Source organism: Meles meles, chromosome 6, assembly GCF_922984935.1.
Source record: "Meles meles chromosome 6, mMelMel3.1 paternal haplotype, whole genome shotgun sequence".
NCBI lineage: Eukaryota > Metazoa > Chordata > Mammalia > Carnivora > Mustelidae > Meles > Meles meles.
This window is the reverse complement of record NC_060071.1, coordinates 24,996,228-25,010,896: the sequence shown is the minus strand read 5'-3', so window position 1 is coordinate 25,010,896 and position 14,669 is coordinate 24,996,228. Positions and strand designations below refer to the sequence as shown.

The 14,669-nt window shown below is 36.3% G+C and overlaps 1 non-coding gene across 1 annotated transcript; it reads right to left on the bottom strand.

The window, feature by feature from the left end:
* Positions 1-2,703: 2,703 nt before the first annotated feature.
* Positions 2,704-2,770, bottom strand: LOC123945228. Its single transcript, XR_006819130.1, has one exon. It is a non-coding gene; the product is annotated as a small nucleolar RNA SNORD109A (small nucleolar RNA).
* Positions 2,771-14,669: the final 11,899 nt, after the last annotated feature.

Below are 14,669 nucleotides of genomic sequence, written 5' to 3'. Positions count from 1 at the left end.
GACTTTCCCTGAGTAACTTATTTTCAGATCATAGACTAGTAAATATACAAGAGATATATTTCAAAGACAATTTCAAAATAGAACTAACTGGCATATATATAACACTAAATTTGCAATGATAATTTTATATTAATGTAATTATAAGTGAAAATGGAATACTTATTGAATTATGGCATACCCTGTACCATTGCAGAGATACAAAACAATTCAAAAGTAACAAAATCAATTCAAAGTATGTTTTTTCATCATATAGAATTAGTTTAGAATCATTAAGGATCAAGGGAGAAAAGCCCTACTTCTTCTAAATACTCCATAATTTAAAAATAAATCAATATATAGCTAAGAAAATATATTTATATTAGTAATAGAAAAGATATAAGTACTAAACTTGTGCTCATGCAGCTAAAAAGTGCTTACAGGGAAATTTGGAGTGAAAAGCAATATATTAGAATTGAGGAAGACTAAAAAAAATCAATAAATTATATTTTGCAAGAAGCTAGATGAAGATAGACAAGTACAAATCCAGAAAGATATAAGGAAAAAATTAAAGAGGTTAAGAGCAGAAATCAGCAAAATAGAAAGCAGACTTACAAAAGGGAAAAAGTAACACCAAAAAATAATTTGAAATAATATGATTGAAACTCTCCTATCAAGATTAATCAAGAGATAACACAAAATATTAATAGCTAAAAGACATACAAAAAAAGATATTACTAAAAAACTTGCAGTAATTAATTTGATGTTTCAAATAAAATGTTCATCTGACTATTAAGAATCTTGAGTAAATTATGCAGTCACTAAGAAAGCAAAACTATATAATTACATTTTTTCTAAAGAAAAAATGAGGGAAAAGGTGAGATACATTTTCAGAATAGTTGCCTTTGGGGCAAAGAACTTAACATAAAAGAAGATTCTTTTGTGTTAGTTATATTTTTCTTCTATGCCTGTGTCCTATAATATAGCATAATAATATGGAGAATTTACTGCATAGATATGACACAACAATGTGCTGTTACACTGTTTGTATTGAGACAGTATCACCAACTCCATAAATCTGTAAATCTACTAATGGTAACAAATATACAAATAGAGTCTTGTAAGAATAGGGTTTTTAATTAAAAACCAGGACCTATTTTTCCTGCTATCTATATGCCTGTTCAAAGGTTGTTAATGATTGAGGTTCTAGAGCTCATTTTAATATCTGGCAGAGATAATTTCCTCTTTGATCTGTGACCATTTCTTTCATTTGTTTATTTTTTAATTTAATTTAATTTTTTCAGTGTTCCAAGATTCATTGTTTATGCACCACACCGAGTGCTCTATGCAATAGATAGTTGCTCAGTTCTTTAGAATTACCTTCTATGGTTCTAGATAATCACTATAAATTTTAAAATTATAATAAATGATTACAAAAATAATCTCTAACCTCATAAGAGTTGTGATAGAACTTTGTCAAGAAAAAAATTTGCCTATGCTTAAGGCAGTGATCACTAGGTCCCAGGTAACAAAATTTTCAACAAAGCTTGCCAGGAAATATATAAACCACTTTTCTTAGGGATGTGTATTTAAAGTTTTAGTAAGAAATAATAATGATATGATATTTTTGTATCTCTCCATTTAATAGCTCTAACATAATATCCTTTTTAAAGGCTTAGAGCAGTATTGAAAATTGAACTGTTTTGTGTTTCCAAAGAATTATAGCAACTTTAATCATATAAAAACTTGATGGTCTTAAAGAGATCTAATAAAATTTCACATACAACTTCCCATGTTGCAAAAATGAGAAACAATTCATGTCAACCCCCAAATATTAAAGTAGAAGCAGAAATATAATGAAATGTGGCCACAGAAACCTTATGAATCAAAGAGTCTCTATTCTTAAATTTCAATAATTAAGCAGATGGAGAAATCATAACATTCTGACATATTTGTATTTCACTACAATAATTTTGATTCAATATGAAACTGCTAAAAAAATTTTCCAATAGTATCTTTCTATCAAAACATAAAATAATTAAAATGAAAGAACTAATTATAAGGATACAATAATGTAGGTAACCTTGACAAAGGTACTAATGAGGAAAAAGACACATTATAAAAAATATTCTTGAATAAGTTTCTGAGGAGATGAACATAGAGACCTTAAGACCTGGTGACACGGACATAACATACACATATGAGCTTCAAGGGTTCTTTGTTTAGTTACTCACCTCTATTCTCTGAAGTCAAACCCCTGATTCTAGTCCTTCTATCTCAGCAAAACATGACAGAAAGAAAAAACAGAGACAGAGTATCAGAAAATTTTCAACAGTAAAGTTAACAAAAAACTAAAATTGGTTCCATTGTCATTATTTGATATAGACATTTAATCTTTTCTTCTTTTAGCCCAAGTGAGAATTTCAGTACCCATTACAGTTGCTTCTTTCCTTAATTCAATCATTATTTTCTCATTTTTTACCCAAGAGCATATTTTCTTTATATAATTATCTTTCTACAACTTTTGTTTAAAGTAAGCAAAATGAAGCAATCTTGGATCACTCATCATATATAAAGTGCATAGTGACTTATAAAACAAGACATAAATGCCCTGTTCTGGAAAAAAGAGAAAACATGCTAACAGTGCTATTATGTTGTCACTGAGGGGTCACTAAAGACAGCCAGACCCTGAGAGTCTTATTTGTCCTAGTAGATGGCAACTCATCTGGACCTCAGATTGACATCTGGAATGAGTCCCTCAGCATCCTCAGATAATTGTGCTCATCATTGATCCAGACAAGCGCCCTCCCAACAAATAAGCATTTCCATAGCCAGGCTTATGTTGTGCAGGTTTGCATAAAGAACAGCAAATATGTAGTAACTATTTTATTTAGTACCTGAATAATGGGACCCATATATATAGTATTAAAAATGCTACTTTTGATAATTCTAATAAAATTAGGTAAGATCTATTGGGAATATTTCAAAAAATCCTTTAATCAACAGAAAGTATAAAGAGCAAAGGAGGTACCAACAATAATAAAAAGTGTTATTATAGCATAAGTGGAAGCATATATGTTGTGAATATTTCACATAAAGATTTAAAAAATCAGTATTTAGTACAGTTGAATTTTGCTACAAGATTATTTTCATTCAATATAAAATTGTGAAAAAAAAGAAATATGGAAATAATTCCCCAAAGTTTTTCAAGTTATTTAAAAAAGATATTTAAATTTTTTAAAATATTTTATTCATTCATTTGACAGAGAGTGAGAAAGATAGTGAGAGCAGGAACACAAGCAGAGGGAATGGGAGAAGGAAAGTGGGCTTCCTGTTGAGAATGAAGCCTGATGCGGGGTTCAATTCCAGGATCCTGGGATCATGACCTGAGCCAAAGGCAGACGCTTAATGACTGAGCCACCCAGGTGCCCCTAAAAAGTAAAAATTTTTAAAAGGAAGAAATAATGAGGATTCTTTGTTCCATGTAGGGACACTCACTGGGAAAAATATCTATCATAAAATATTCTTTCTTAAGCCTCTGAAAGAATGAACTCATGACTTTGAAACACTGACATCACTAGTAATAAAATGTCATAATTTCAAAAACACCAGGATAGCCACTCACCTTTCTTCCCTGAAAGTAACTTATTCACTTGAAAAAAACCCCAAAACAAGTAACCTGTTCTAGCTTTTGACCTGCAAAACATTACAAAAAAAAAAAAAAAAAAAAGGATCCGGTAAGACAATGCATTAAATTAATCAAAAATAATGATAACATTAGTTCTATTTTAATTAGTCATACAGACATCTTTTGCCACAAACATCACGTTTGCTTGATCTTTTGTCATTTATGTTACATCGTTTACTCATTTTTTTCTTCTCTGAGTGCTTTACTTTGCAAATGGCCAAAAATTCTCTCTGCGGAGCTATTCAAATAAGTATATAGCAGTTATCTCTAAAATGTGAAATTCTAAAGCTGTATTACACCCAGTAAAGAATGAAAATACTTCGTGATGTTGAAAATGCCCTGTGATTTGAAAAATGAAAAGAACATAGTAGGGGTATTGTGAGACTGAGGAGTATTATGAAGGGGTATTATGAGAGGTATTATGAGGATTATTGATGACCTCATCAATTGAACAGTACTAAAAGTGAGTCTTTTTGTCTTTTTTAAAAAAGATTTTATTCATTTATTTATTTGAGAGAGAAAGAGAGAGAGAATGAGAAAGAGAGAGAACATGAGAAGAGAGAGGTCAATGGGAGAAGCAAACTCCCTGCTGAGCAGAAAGACTGATGTGGGACTCAATCTCAGGACTCTAGGATCATGACCTGAGCCGAAGGCAGTTGCTTAACCAACTGAGCCACCCAGGAACCCTGTCTTTCTTTCTTTTTCTTTTTTCTTTTCTTTTTTTTTTTTTTAAACATTATGCACATGTAATTCACCCATTTAAAGTATACAATTCAATGGTTTCTAGTAAATGCCATATTGTGCAACATTACCACAAGTTTATTTTGTTTTATTTTTTTATTTTATACTTTTTAAATTTAAATTCAATTAGTCAAGGTATAGTACATCATTAGTTTGCAATGAAATACCACCTTACATGAGTCTTATTTATCTTATGGAAGACCACTCAGCTGGACATCAGCAACCTCAGATTCTTATTCTTATTCTTGATCCAAACAGACTCAGCAAAACCAGTAACATTCCACACACCACACTAATGCTCTCAACAATTTACTACTTGCATTTAGCTTACAGTGAAAAACAGCACAGGTAGACCTTTAACTTGACTTTAGTAAATCTGGTTATAATGGTAACTCCAGAAGCTTCCCAGAATCTTTCTCTTTAGAGTGATGCAAAAAGTGATATTGCAGTGGGGGAGTTTTTAATTCTGATATATTTATTCAATAATATAGGAAAAAAATCAGGGGTTAATGTGAAGTTGGATTACATCACTTAAAAATTACTAAATTATGCTAGGATCTATCTGACCATGTGATATTACTTTCATTTGATTAATCTGTAGTCCCTGGAGAGAAGATATATGTCCATATTTAAAGTATGGAATCATTACCCTATATCATTCTCTATTTTATTCTATTAGGAGCAACTTCATTTCAATATACACATATACAAACAAAATCTATTCTATGACTTGCCTTCATTAATCAATAATTGCTGCCAAATATCTATATTAAAAACAACAACAACAACACCCATTCTGGGACACTTGGGTGGATCAGTCATTAAGCATCTGCCTTTGGCTCAGGTCATGATCCCAGGGTCCTGGGATCGAGCCCCACATCCCTGCTCTGAGGGGAGCCTGCTTCTCCCTCTCCCACTCCCTCTACTATGTTTCTTCTCTTGTTGTGTCTCTCTCTGTCAAATAAATAAATAAAATATTTTTTAAAAAACCACAAACCCCATTCTTCATTACTATTGTGCAAAATAGATTTCCTTTGAAGTCACAAAATATACCCTACAAAAAGAATACGTTTGTCATTTTCCTGATCTGGCTGACTTCCCAACATCTGAATTCAGTTTAATGCACTATTATTTGCAAGAGCAACAGATATTAACAGCAAATAATTGAAAATAAGAAATGGATATAATAAATACATCTGATTAATACATGTAAAATATTAACCACTACATCCATCAAAAAAAATTAGCAACAATTATTATTGGTTAGCTACTTAAAATACGCTAAGAAGGTGCTACTATTCAAATAAAATTCCTCAAGATAGTGAAATATCTGGAGTCAAGATAATATTTAAGATTTATGAATATAGCACACACACAAAGAAAAATATAGATGTACTTATAAGGATGGGCAGATGGTATACCATAAAAGCTATTTCTCAGATCCCCTACAATTAATGTATTCATATCAATATGACACTATATTTTGTTAATCAGTTGGCTTATGTAGTTGGCTGCTTCCATGTTGGGGGCATAGAAATGAACTCTTGAGACTTCATCAAGATAAAAACAAAGGGAACAGTCAATGAAACTAAGAGACAATGCACAGAATGGGAGAAGATATTCAGAAAGGATAGTACAGACAAAGGGCTGATATCCAAGATCTATAAAGAACTCCTCAAACTCAGCATACACAAAACAGATAATCAAAAAATGGGCAGAATACATGAACAGACACGTCTCCAAAGAAGATATACAAATGGATAGCAGACACATGAAAAATTGTTCATCATCATTAGCCATCAGGAGATTCAAATCAAAACCACATTGAGATACCACCTTACACCAGTTAGAATGGCCAAAATTAACAAGACAGTAAACAACATGTGTTGGAGAGGATGTGGAGAATGGGGAACCCTCTGAGACTGTTGGTGGGAATGCAAGTTGGTGCAGTCACTTTAGAGAACAGTGTGGAGATTCCTCAAAAAAATTTAAAGTGGAGTTACCCTATGACCCTGCATTTTCACTACTGGCTATTTACTCCCAAAATACAGATGTGGTGAAATGAAGGGCCATCTGTATCCCAGTGTTCATGGCAGCAATGGCCACTGTTGCCAAACTGAAGAAAGCACAAAGATGCCCTTCAACGGATGAATGAATAAAGAAGATATGGCCTATATATACTAAGGGTATTATGCCTCCATCAGAAAGGATGAATACCCAACTTTTGTATCAACATGGATGGGATGGAAGAGATTATGCTAAGTGAAATAAGTCAAACAGAGAGAGTCAATTATCATATGGTTTCACTTACTTGTGGAGCATAAGGAATAACATGGAGGATATTAGGATAAGCAAAGGAAAAGTGAATTGGGGGAAATCAGACAGCGAGATAAAGCGTGAGAGCCTATGGACTCTGAGAAACAAACAAAGGGTTTTGGAAGGGAGGAGGGCTGGGGGTGGATCAGCCTGGTGGTGGGCATTAAGGAGGGCACATATTGCATGGCACTGGGTGTGGTGCATAAACAACGAATCCTGGAACACTGAAAAAAATTAAATTAAGATGTTAAAAATCTTTTATAAAAGCTATTTCTTAGTTTGAGATAAATTGGACTTATGGTGAAATTTGAATGATAATTCTTTCTCCCAAGCAACTACATACTCTCTAAAACAAAACAAAACAAAATTGACAGCGCAAATAAATTTCCACCCTTATTCTACTCAAAATGTACAATGTACAAAAGAGAATGAGGCAAGATGAAGGAAAAAATGTAACCCATCAACCTTAAAACTGACTGGCAGATAACCATATTTTAGGAGGAACACAGAAAAAATTTAAGTCTGTTCTGAAGAATGCATAGAAGATGATGACAGATTTCATAAGAAAAATGGAAATGCTTAAAAGCATTAATAAAATAGGAATTCTAGAAATCAAAACTATAATATCTTTATTAAAAAATGGAGCAAAATGACAAAGTAGGAAATCCCTAACTTATGTGCTCCAAGAAAAATAGTGATCTGGCAGCCATCCATGGATAAAAGTGCCTTTGTGAAAGCTTTGGGCTCCAGGTAGGAGACTGTGAAACTCAAGCGAGGCCCAAGACTAAAGAAAGCTGCTTTGAGAAGGCAGGTCCATGTCCTAATGATAGCCTCTCTAAACATCGTCCTCACTGCAGATTGAAAAATCCCCCTATGGACTCAGCTCCAACCCTGCTTCATTGTGGTCTTGAAAGCAGCCTCATTCACCAAGGGGCCCTAGAAGAGTTATGTCCATTGGTGTCCCTGGTAGCAATTTTCCAATCTCTGTGAATACTGAAGTGGCCCTATGGCTTGGCCCCTTAGCTCTGCTCTGCCACACTCTGGAGTAACTCTTGCTCACTCACGGACATGAAAGGAAACCAACCTATCTCTTTCCCTGGTAATCAGGCCACTGACTTTAGTCTCAATTATAGATCTTGACATAGCCCTAAGACCTGGCTCCTGTTCTGCCGTACTATGGCTTAGAGTCACCCCGCCTTCCTTGCCTGCCCAGGAGCCCTGTGATGCATTTCAGGATTCCTAGTAATAGTTCCACTGATATCAGTCTTGTCTATGGACAATGAAGTGGACCTGAGACTTAGTTCCAGTCCTATTTTGTAATAGTCTTGGGACAGTTCTACCCACACAAGGAATCAACAGTAAACATACTGTCCAAGGCCCTGGTTATAGGTAATAGAATCAATAAATATTACACAATATAAATAAATTATATTACACAATAAATTGATTGTGGACCCAGAAAAACTCTGTGGCTTGGCCCCAGCGCCATTTTGACTATGATCCCAGAGGCAGTCCCACTGACCTGTTGATCCCACAGGAACCTTGCTTGCTTGACCCCTCAGTAATAGGCCTGCTAATCATGAACCCCACTGCAGATATGACGGTGGTCACATGACCAAATTCAAGCCCTGTTCAACCGTGATCCCAGAAATAGTTCCATTAGCCTGCGGAGTTAGAAAAAGACTCTTTACTTACTAAAAACTATATAAAGGAAGGAAGGGGTGTTTTTTCCTTCAAATCTACAGACATCAGTGCTAGTCTACATAAATCATGAATCAAGAATCAGTGAAACAGCAAACCACCAAAGGAAACTAATCAAACTTCAGTAAATTGACCCCAAAGAAATGTAGGTTTATGAACAACCTGACAAAAAATTCAAAATTGTTGGGTAAAGGAAGATGGTGGTAGTGTAGGAGAACCCAAGTCTCATCTTGTCCTATGAATGCAACTAAATATCAATCTCTTCAATACCCCAGAAATAGACCTGAAGGGTGAAAGAACAAACTCCACAACTAATGGTAGAGAAGAGGACACATTGAAAAAATAGGAAGTATGGAGACGTGGTTTAGGGGAGAAATGGATTGCAGAGTGGAAGAAGTCATTGTCACAGAGAATAGCAAGAGAGACTAGAATACACAGGGGAAAACACAAAGAGAACATTTCCCCAAAGCCAATGGGTTGAAAAATAAGAAGGATTAATTTTGTGAGTTCTTACAACAAGTGGAGCTCTAATATTAGAGTTTAAAAAGTCAGTGGACTTGGCAGGGCTAGAGCCCCAAGGACACAATGCTGCTCCTGAAGAGAAGGCAGGCAAAAATGCAGGGACAGACAGTATGGAAACAGAAATATGAAGAAAATCTGGGGCAAAGAGTGTGGAGATTATTTGCTCTTCTTGGAGCACATTTTTGAGCAGGGTTACTCATAGAGATACTTCTCAGGAAACAAAGGAACTGGCCAGAGACATTTCCCCCATCAGCTCCTCAGCATAAACACAGAGCCATTTGTGGGAATCAGTGCAGCACTGACACTGGCTATGTAACTTGCGTGCACTAAATTCCACCAGCCTGCACTCTGGTGGGACTGCCCTTCTCAGTCCCACATGCACCACGCCCAGTGTAGTGGGCACATCCTGAAAAAGACCTGCACCAAGCCCTGTCCACATCATATCACCAAAAAGTTCTGTAGGGCCTCAATCTTGTGGAGGTGGTAACAGGCCTCATTTCATAAGTAGACCAGGGCACACCTGGTTAACTTGCTGCATTTAGGTCAGGGACCAAACACAGGCCATAGCAGACAAGGAAAGCCTCTGCAGGTGACTGGTCTGATAGCCAAAATGCAATAGCAGAGCACATACAACACACACCAGAAACACTCCCTGAAGTGCCGGGCTCTGGGCACTACATGACTCTTCTTTGTAAGGCCATTACTTTCAGGAGCAGTAGTCATAACTGGCTTTTCTAACATGGAGAAGAAGGCAGAGATTTAAACAAAATGTGGAGATGGAAGAAGTTATCCCAAATGTAAGAACAAGATAAGGTCATGGCTAGAGATCTAAGCAAAAGATCTATGAGTAACATGCCTGATGGAGAATTTAAAACAATAATCATAAGGATATTCACTGGACTTGACAAAAGAATAGAAGATATCAGGAGACCATTATAACAGAAATCAAAGAGTTAAAAAAGAACCAAAGATGAAAAATGCAATAAGTAAGATTAGAAATATTCTTGACAAAGTAAACAGCATGCTGGGATAAGCAGACAAACAGATAGTGATGTAAAGACAAATTAATGAAAAACAATGAAGCTGAAGAAAAGAGAAAAAAAATAATTACTTAACACAAGAATAGACTTAGGAAACTCACTGACTCCATAAAACATAAAAGTCATATTATGGGAGTCCTAGAAGAAGAGAGAAAAGAGGGCAAAAGTTTTATTTGAAGTAATAATGCCTGAAACTTTCTCTAATCTGGGGAAGGACATAGACATCAAAACCCAAGAAAAGAGCTCCCATTAAATTTAACAAAATCTGACAACCATGTATCATAGTCAAATTAACAAAACACAGACAAGGAAAGATTCCTGAAAGTAGCAAGGGATTAAAAGTCCTTAACTTACAAGGGAAGACAGATCAGTTTTGCAGCAGATCTGTCCACAGAAATGATCCAGTCAAAAGAGTAGCAGAATATGTTCAACGTGTTGAATGGAAAAATATCCAGTCAAAAATTCTTTATATGGAAAGGCCGTCATTAAGAATAGAAAGAAAGAGATTCCCAGACAAAGAAAAGCTAACAGAGTTCATGACCATTAACCAGCCCTGAAAGTAATTTTAAGGGGGGCTCTGAATGGAGGAAAAAAAAAACAACTAAAGCGACAGACTAGAAAAGAGCAGAGAACATCACCAGAAACATCTACTTTACAGGTAACACAGTGAAACTTAATTCATATCTATCAACAATCACTCTGAATGTAAATGGACTAAATGCTCCAATTAAGAGACAGGGTATCAGAATGGATTAAAAAAGGATCCATTTATATGCAGCCTGAAAGGGGCTTATTTTAGACCTAAAGACACTTGAAGATTGAAAGTGAGAGGATGGAGAACCATCATGCTAATGGACATCAAAAGAAACCTGGAGTAACCGTACTTGTATCAGACTAGATTTTAAACCAAAGGCTGTAACAGGAGATGAAGAAGGTCATTATATCATAATTAAGGGGTCTATCCATCAAGAATATCTATCAATTGTAAATATGTATGCTGCCACATTGGGAGCAGCCAAATATATGAATCAATTAATGAAAAACACAAAGAAACCCATTGATAATAATCCAACAATAGTTGGGGACGTTAACACCTCACTTGCAGCAATGAATAGATCATCTAAACAGAAAATCAACAAGGAAACAGTGGCTTTTTTTTTTATTTGTTTATTTACAGCATAACAGTGTTCATTGTTTTGGCATCACACCCAGTGCTCCATGCAGTACATGCCCTCCCTATTACCCACCACCTGGTTCCTCAACCTCCCACCCCCCCCCCCCCGCCCCTTCAAAACCCTCTGGTTGTTTTTCAGAGTCCATAGTTTCTCATGGTTCATCTCCCCTTCCAGTTTCCCTCAACTCCCTCTCCTCTCCATCTCCCCATGTCCTCCATGTTCTTTGTTATGCTCCACAAATAAGTGAGACCATATGATACTTGACTCTCTCTGCTTGACTTATTTCACTCAGCATAATTTCTTCCAGTCCCGTCCATGTTGCTACAAAAGTTGGGTATTCATCCTTTCTGATGGACGCATAATACTCCATTGTGTATATGTACCACATCTTCCTTATCCATTCATCCGTTGAAGGGCATCTTGGTTCTTTCCACAGTTTGGCGACCGTAGCCATTGCTGCAATAAGCATTGGGGTACAGATGGCCCTTCTTTTCACTACATCTGTATCTTTGGGGGTAAATATCAAGCAGTTCAATTGCAGGGTCATAGGGAAGCTCTATTTTTAATTTCTTGAGGAATCTCCACACTGTTCTCCAAAGAGGCTGCACCAACTTGCATTCCCACCAACAGTGTAAGAGGGTTCCCTTTTCTCCACATCCTCTCCAACACACGTTGTTTCCTGTCTTGCTAATTTTGGCCATTCTAACTGGTGTCAGGTGGTATCTCAATGTTGTTTTAATTTGAATCTCCCTGATGGCTAGTGATGATGAACATTTTTTCATCTGTCTGATCGCCATTTGTATGTCTTCATTGGAGAAGTGTCTGTTCATATCTTCTGCCCATTTTTCGATATGATTATCTGTTTTGTGTGTGTTGAGTTTGAGAAGTTCTTTATAGATCCCGGATATCAACCTTTTGTCTGTACTGTCATTTGCAAATATCTTCTCCCATTCCGTGGGTTATCTTTTTGTTTTGTTGACTGTTTCCTTTGCTGTGCAGAAACTTTTGATCTTGATGAAGTCCCAAAAGTTCATTTTTGCTTTTGTTTCCTTGGTCTTTGGAGACTTATCTTGAAAGAAGTTGCTGTGGCTGATATCGAAGAGGTTACTGCCTATGTTCTCCTCTAGGATTCTGATGGATTCCTGTCTCACGTTGAGGTCTTTTATCCATTTCGAGTTTATCTTTGTGTACGGTGTAAGAGAATGGTCAAGTTTCATTCTTCTACATATCGCTGTCCAGTTTTCCCAGCACCATTTATTGAAGAGACTGTCTTTTTTCCATTGAATATTTTTTCCTGTTTTGTCGAAGATTATTTCACCATAGAGTTGAGGGTCCATATCTGGGCTCTCCACTCTGTTCCACTGGTCTATGTGTCTGTTTTTATGCCAGTACCACGCTGTCTTGGTGATCACAGCTTTGTAGTAAAGCTTGAAATCGGGTAACGTGATGCCGCCAGTTTTGTTTTTGTTTTTCAACATTTCCTTAGCAATTCGGGGTCTCTTCTGATTCCATACAAATTTTAGGATTATTTGCTCCAGCTCTTTGAAAAATACCGGTGGAATTTTGATTGGAATGGCATTAAAAGTATAGATTGCTCGAGGCAGTATAGACATTTTAACAATGCTTATTCTTCCAATCCAAGAGCATGGAACAGTCTTCCATCTTTTTGTGTCTTCTTCAATTTCTTTCATGAGTGTTCTGTAGTTCCTCGAGTACAGGTCCTTTACCTCTTTGGTTAGGTTTATTCCCAGGTATCTTATGCTTCTTGGTGCTATAGTAAATGGAATCGATTCTGTAATTTCCCTTTCTGTATTTTCTTTGTTAGTGTATAAGAAAGCCACTGATTTCTGTACATTGACTTTGTATCCTGCCACGTTACTGAATTGCTGTATGAGTTCTAGTAGTTTGGGGGTGGAGTTTTTGGGGTTTTCCATATAAATAATCATGTCATCTGCGAAGAGAGAGAGTTTGACTTCTTCCTTGCCAAGTTGGATACCTTTTATTTCTCTTTGTTGTCTGATTGCCATTGCTAGAACTTCTAATACTATGTTGAACAAGAGTGGTGAGAGTGGGCATCCTTGTTGTGTTCCTGATCTCAACGGGAAGGCTGCAAGCTTTTTCCCATTGAGGATGATATTTGCTGTGGGTCTTTCATAGATAGATTTTATGAAGTTCAGGAATGTTCCCTCTATCCCTATACTTTGAAGCGTTTTCATCAGGAACGGATGCTGGATTTTGTCAAATGCTTTTTCTGCATCAATTGAGAGGACCATGTGGTTCTTCTCTCTTCTCTTATTGATTTGTTCTATCACATTGATTGATTTGCGAATGTTGAACCAACCTTGCAACCCAGGGATGAATCCCACCTGGTCATGGTGGATAATCTTTTGAATGTGCTGCTGGATCCTGTTTGCTAGGATCTTGTTGAGAATCTTTGCATCCATATTCATCAGTGATATTGGTCTGAAATTCTCCTTTTTGGTAGGGTCTTTGCCTGGTTTGGGGATCAGGGTAATGCTGGCTTCATACAAAGAGTCTGGAAGTTTTCCTTCTGCTTCGATTTTTTGGAACAACTTCAAGAGAATTGGTGTTATTTCTTCTTTGAAAGTTTGGTAGAATTCCCCAGGGAATCCGTCAGGTCCTGGGGTCTTGTTTTTTGGGAGGTTTTTGATCACTGCTTCAATCTCATTACTAGATATCGGTCTATTCAGGTTGTCAATTTCTTCCTGGTTCAATTGATCTCTGCTCTAATCTTGATTATTTCCCTTCTTGCATGTGGAGTTGGTTTGATTTGTTGTTGATTCTCCAGTTCTTTAAGGTGTAGAGACAGCTGGTGTATTGTGGATTTTTCAATGTTTTTGAGGGAGGCTTGGATGGCTATGTATTTCCCCCTTAGAACCGCCTTTGCTGTATCCCATAGGTTTTGGACCAAAGTGTCTTCATTCTCATTGGTTTCCATGAATTGTTTAAGTTCATCTTTGATCTCCTGGTGGATCCAAGCATTCTTAAGCAAGGTGGTCTTTAGCTTCCAGGTGTTTGAGTTCCTTTTGAACTTTTCCTTGTGATTGAGTTCCAGTTTCAAAGCATTGTGGTCTGAGAATATGCAGGGAATAATGTCGGTCTTTTGGTATCGGTTGAGTCCTGCTTTGTGACCCAGTATGTGGTCTATTCTGGAGAAGGTTCCATGTGCACTTGAGAAGAATGAGTATTCTGTTGTTTTAGGGTGGAATGTTCTGTATATGTTGATGAGGTCCATCTGGTCCAATGTTTCATTCAATGCTCTTATTTCTTTATTAATTTTCTGCTTCGATGATCTGTCTATTTCTGAGAGAGGTGTATTAAGATCTCCTACTATTATTGTATTCATATCAATATGACTCTTTATCTTGATTAATAGTTTTCTTATGTAATTGGGTGCTCCCATATTGGGGGCATAGATATTCACAATTGTTAGATCATCTTGGCAGATAGTCCCTTTAAGAATTATGTAGTGTCCTTCTGTATCTCTGA